Source organism: Cynocephalus volans, chromosome 1 (genome assembly GCF_027409185.1).
Source record: "Cynocephalus volans isolate mCynVol1 chromosome 1, mCynVol1.pri, whole genome shotgun sequence".
Classification (NCBI taxonomy): domain Eukaryota; kingdom Metazoa; phylum Chordata; class Mammalia; order Dermoptera; family Cynocephalidae; genus Cynocephalus; species Cynocephalus volans.
The window spans coordinates 17,471,303-17,477,288 of NC_084460.1; positions in this window are offsets into that span (position 1 = coordinate 17,471,303).

Consider the following 5,986-nt stretch of genomic DNA (forward strand, 5'->3'; position numbering starts at 1 on the left):
GAATATAGGTGACCTACAAAAATACATACCAAAAGCGAGACATCGTGCAAGTTACAATAAGGGGTGAAAGGAAAATGAGGGTAAGAGGCAAGATGAAGCCCAAGGCCCTGTGTCCTTGCCAGGGATGAGCTGGGAGCTGGTTCTCGGCTTTCTGGCAACCAGCTCAGAGAGAAACAGAGTCCTTAAAACCAGTGAATCTCAACCCAACCCCAGAGATTCTGATATATGTGATCTAGGGGTGAGGGATGCAGGCATCTATATTATATAAAGCTCCCCAGGGAGGTAAAAATAGACCACTTGCTCAGGAAATTTAAATTCCTGATGTTCATAGGGAGGATATTATGTTGTATATGAAAAAACCCTCTCAGCAACCCCCTTACAGTGAAGGTAATAAAGATTGCTATAGTGAGACAGGAATAAAGCACAGGAGATGTAGGAGGAGGGATGAGTACTCTGGGGAAAAGAAGCATCATGAGGAAAGGAATAGAAGTATGCAAGCAAGTCATGGAATGTTCAGTGGCTGGCGGGAGCATAGACCCATCTGGAGGAAATCCAGCATATTGATAAAAAGGGATTGTGAAGAGTCTTAACTGCCCGGCTCAAGGCATGAAGTTAAGAGTACAGAGGGTCCAACTGCCTGGATCTGAATCCCAGCTTTCCTACCTAGTAGCATGCGGGAACTTGGGAATGTTGCTTACGTTCTTTGGGCCTCAGTTTCCCCATCTGTAAAATGGGGTGGGGAGGAAGAAAGGACCTGACTTGTAGGAATAAATGAGATGATCTATGTAAAGTGCTGAACACAGCATCTGATACATTGGTGCTATTGTCAGAATGTTTGTGTTCCCCCAAAATTCATATGTTGAAATCCTAATCCCCAAGGTGATGGTGTTAGGAATTAGGGCCCTTGGTGATTAGGTAATAAGGGTGGAGCCCTGAAAAATGGAATTAGTGTCCCTATAAAAGAAGCCCAAGAGAGCTCCCTCACCCCTTCCTCCACATGAAGTTATGGTGAAAAGACAACCGTCCATAAGGAAAAGCCCTCACCAGACACTAAATCTCCTGGTGCCTTGAACTTAGACTTCCCAGCCTCCAGAACTATGAGAAATCAATCTCTATTATTAAAGCCTCCCAGTCTATGATATTTCATTATAACACCTCAAATGAACTGAGACAATTTGCTAGTATTATTATCATTATTATTGCTGTTACGATTTTCTATGCAACAAGACAAGGGAATAAAATTATTTTCATGGAATACCTTCTATTGTACTGGTCTTTTCATGTATTATTTTATTCATTTTGTTCTGATGTTTTCATATTTTATTTTGTTTTGTAACAACCCAGTCAAACAGGCCTTATTATTGTTATCCCCAAAAGCCAATTGCATCTCAGGGTAGTTCAGTGCTGTGCTCAAGGTTGTACAGCAAGAAAGTGGCAAAGCTGAGATTCAAACCCAGAACTGTAGAATATTCTAATGATAAACTGATGCCAAATTACAAGAAAGTGAATAAAGATTAGGCTTTGAGGACAACCTCACTTGCCTGGGACCCTCCAAAGCTCTGAATCTAATTTTGCATTCACATTTTTGTATTCTTTCTCTAAAAGACAGCCCCCAAATTTGTATAAGTTTAGGTTTCACAAACCTGTATCCGACTCAATGATAATATATGAATAACAAGGTATGATCAGAACTGTACTCTAAAAAGGGAACAAGAGGGACCAAGGATAAAGTGACAGGAGAAAGGCCAGGAAAAATGTGTTTTGTGGTTAGAAATAGAGAGTTAAACATTAGCCACGTTGCACTTGCAGAGACCACAGAATAAGCAGCTCAGACATTTATAAATATGTGGGTCAGGAGAGCAGAGAGGGCAGGAGATACAAAGTGGGAGTGATGAGGTGGTTGGTGATTGGCATTACGGGAGAAGTCATTACCTGTGAAGACTGTTCTAGAGCTACGCTATCCAGTCCAGCAGCCACCAGCCACACATGGCTATTTAAATTTGACTTCAATAAAATTTAAAATTCAGTCCCTCAGGCCCATTGGCCACATGTCAAGAGCTCAATGGCTACATGTGGCTAGTGGCTATGACATTGGGCAGTGCAAATACTGAACATTTCCACCATTGCAGATAGTTCTTTTGGACAGCACTGGGCGAGAAGGTCAGAAGGGGATGAAGGACAGACTCTCAGGGAAACAGGTGAGTGACAAATGGAGGAAGAGGACAGTGAATGAAGACAGGGGAAGCTGAACCATAGAATCAGGAAGAGAACCAGGAGACAGAGGATCCAGCAAAGAGAATTTCAAAGGAAGAGTTTATTTATCAGCAGTTAGCAAAGAGACAACAAAGCCCCACACAGAACTGACAGGCGTCCAAACCAGCTGCATCTCCACCCCTGCATTGGTGCTACCCTGAAGACCTTAAAAAAGCACTGTTTTCTTACAGCCACGAATATGCCCTAACACAGCCCTGCCCAGAAAGGAAATGTTGAGAAGGACAAACAACAGCTACAGCGAGGGAAGCAGATGCCCAGGGGCTCGCTTTTCCTCACTTCCATCAGGAGAAGCCTTTAAAACTATACTCAGACAAGGCACACGCCTGCCCGTGTCATCGTGCCCCTCTCCAACAGGCAGCTGCCTGCACACCTACGCAACTTCCTGTTTGCTCATGCAATTACCTGCAGTTCACACAAGAATGCATGTTCTCAGCACAGCCTTTTCTGGCCGGCACATGTATGTGCATATTTTGAAGGTGCAAATGAGGCACTGAGCATAGTTTTTTAATGTAGCCCTAAGGGTTACATTATTCTGATCAGCACTACATAGCCTTCCTACATTGTCATCAACTTTAGGTCCCACTGGAGGCGACAATGTTAAACAAGCAAACAAATGCAGTTTCCCCATGTGGCCCGAAGCTTTCCCTTTGCCCTTCACTCCTGTCTCCTCCTGTTAAAGTTTCACTGCCTCCAAAGTGTTCACCTCATCCTAAAAGTCTCTCCAAATCCTTCCCCAGACTCCTGCCTCATATCCCAGGTATTTACATACGTATCTGGGTATGTCTCCCTCAATTGCCACCTTGTCTTTTTAAACTTTGTCCACCGCATAAAGTCATGGGTCAACTTTTTAAATGTGTACCAGTGCACCTTCTTTTGGAATGATTTCCTCAGTCACAGAATCTGTAACTATAGCAGAGTCTAGCTAGGTGTTCAACAAACCATTTTCCCTCTTCCTCCTAACACAGCTAGACCACATCTTCCAGGCTCTCTTGCCATTTGACCAGGCTCTGGCCATCAGAAAGGGGGCAAAAGGGATACAAGTGACATCTCTGGATGAAGGCACTTAAGAATAGTGTTCCTCCCACGTCACTCTCTTCTTTTATCTGCTAGCTGGAAATAGATGACCCAGTGGAAGACTCCATGGCCTTGGATGGCACAGCAACTAGAGAGAAGGAGCCCAGATACCTGAATGACTGTGTGGAGCAGACTGCCTCCCACTTCCCTGTCCATCGTTATTGGACTAATAACAAGAAATAAACCTTATGGTATTAAAATCTTCAGATTTGAGGTTAGTTTACTAAAACAATAAGCCTACCCTGTTTTGGTAAATTGATTGCAAAATTTCCTCCAATTATTTCTCTCCCATGCATTGTGATTTAGGAGCTTTTTCATCAACTGTTGGAGTTTATTTTCCATCCCTTGAACATAGGACTGGCCATGTGACTTGCGCATGAAATGTAACAGAAGTGACAGTGTGTCAGACTCAAGCCTAGGCCTCAAGAGACTGCACACTTTTGCTTACTCTCTGGGAACTCGGTCTCCACCAAGGGAAAAAGCCAGGCTAGCCTTCTAGAAGTTGAGAGACAACATGGAAGGGAGCCAAGTTGTCTCGGCTGACCAGAATTTGATAAATCAAGCCAAGCTGAATCAACCAAGCTCATCCCAGATCAGCAGAACTTCTTAGCCAGCCAACCTATAGATTTATGAGAAATAATAAGTGGTTGTTTTATGTCATTAGAGTGACATAAGTGTTCTGTCACACAGCCAGAGATAACTAATATACCTGACTTATATAGTAACTATTTCAATAGATTCTTGTTCAAGCAGTGAGATTGATTACACACATACTCATTCATCTTCTTGTTCCCTCACCAGACACTGGGGGCAGGTGGAATCAGAGAGACCCCACATAATCCTGTGCTTTTCCAAGACACAGATGTGTCATGTCTTTACTCTGCAGTCAGTTACAACCATTTACTATTTCTCAGTCATAGCCAACAGACCCTAATGCTGTCCAGAATTTTGCAATCCATCAAATATCTCAGTGCCTGCCATATTTTTGTTTCGGGGGAGAATTTTTCTTTGAGAGCTGCTTTGAAGGCTGGCTATTGCAACTTGTGTTTTATTTGCATGTCAGATATTTTACAAATTATCTCTGGAAAATTCCCCTAAGAACATTTAAGTTGAGGCTATGAGTTCCCCTTGCTACATCCTCTCGGCCCACAGCTTCAGCAACAGCTAGGACAGAATCTGATTTCTCAGGACTTCCTCTCTCAAGCACATACCACACACTTCTCCCCAGCCCATGTGCAGGAGCAGCCAAAGGGGAAGGAAGGGACATTAAATCCCTCAGGGACAGTCTTCACCATTGGGCATTGGAAGTTGGTGGAGAAATACCTTACCCTTTGTTCTGCGAGGCACACTTCTGAAGAGCGTTCTGCATGGTTCCTCAAAGGATCCCCTAAAGGATTGATCCCTAGTTATTCCTAATAATAACAAACACAATAATGTATCATTTTATTGGCTTTCTTCCTATCCCTTTCTCACTCTTCCCTCGCTTCCAGGGCTCTTGCCCTCAATAAACTACCTGCACCCACATCCTTAAAATATAATACATGAAACAGTGTGTAAGTGTATGTGTGTGTGTGTCCCCTTAGAGCTAAACTCATTTCTCAACCACCCCTGTTTACAGTAAGTGATGATTTGAACTGAGATTTCATCTCAAGGTCCAGTTATCAGCATGGAATTGTTCATAAGTTTCTTCCATTCTTTATTAAATGAATGAATTAGTTAATAAACAAGAAGCTTGACCAGCTAGTTTTTAGATATGGTCATCATTCTTTTTCTGTTTTTATAAACAGATTACTTTCTTACCTTCATTCATTCAAATATTGAATAAATATTTACCATGTGCCAAGCACAGTGCTAGCTACTGTGAATTTAAGGACAAGTCAGATCCTATCAGACAAAGTGGAATGGATGGCACTTACTTCATTTGTTTATTCATTCACATTCCTCACCACAGACCTTCCAAGATTCTCATTTAAAACCCTACCTGTAGTTGGCCAGGCAGGAAGATGAAGCTAGCACAATGGATGGTTGCCTAGCAGACACATGGAAGACAGGTGGCATCTATCTTAGTTCCCACATGGCACACTGGCCATTGATGGACACAGCCCAAGACCAAAGAGCACCAAAACCTAAGTTTTTCTTCAGCCAATACCTTCCCCCATTGGTATGCTACTGCTTTTCCCTCTCAATACCCCAGCCCCTTCCTCCTTCTTCACCTGCCATCTTTCATGTCATTCCCAGAAGCCTTGTCCTCTTCAAGATCTCATGGTCACAAAGTGCTACTTGGAAAAGTTTTTCTGTCCATAATAATATGTACAATGTGGGTCTTCAAGACTCAATAACGGGGGGACAGTAGATGTTTTAACAAATATCCCAAACACTCCTTGGGCTGTACCTATGGGATGATACCTACAAACTCAGAGAGCTGACCCCATGAGGGAGGCAGTGGCAGTAAAGGACTGAAGCAACTGGGCGCTTCCTACACACACCTCAATTCTTGTATCTTGAAAGCCTGTTTCTTCTCCATGTGACAGCTAATAGGAGATTAAAATGTTGTCTGTCTTATCTTGACTTCCCAGGGACATACAAACAACTAAAGCATGTACAGAAAATCTGAATGTCCTTTAATAAAAGAGCCCTA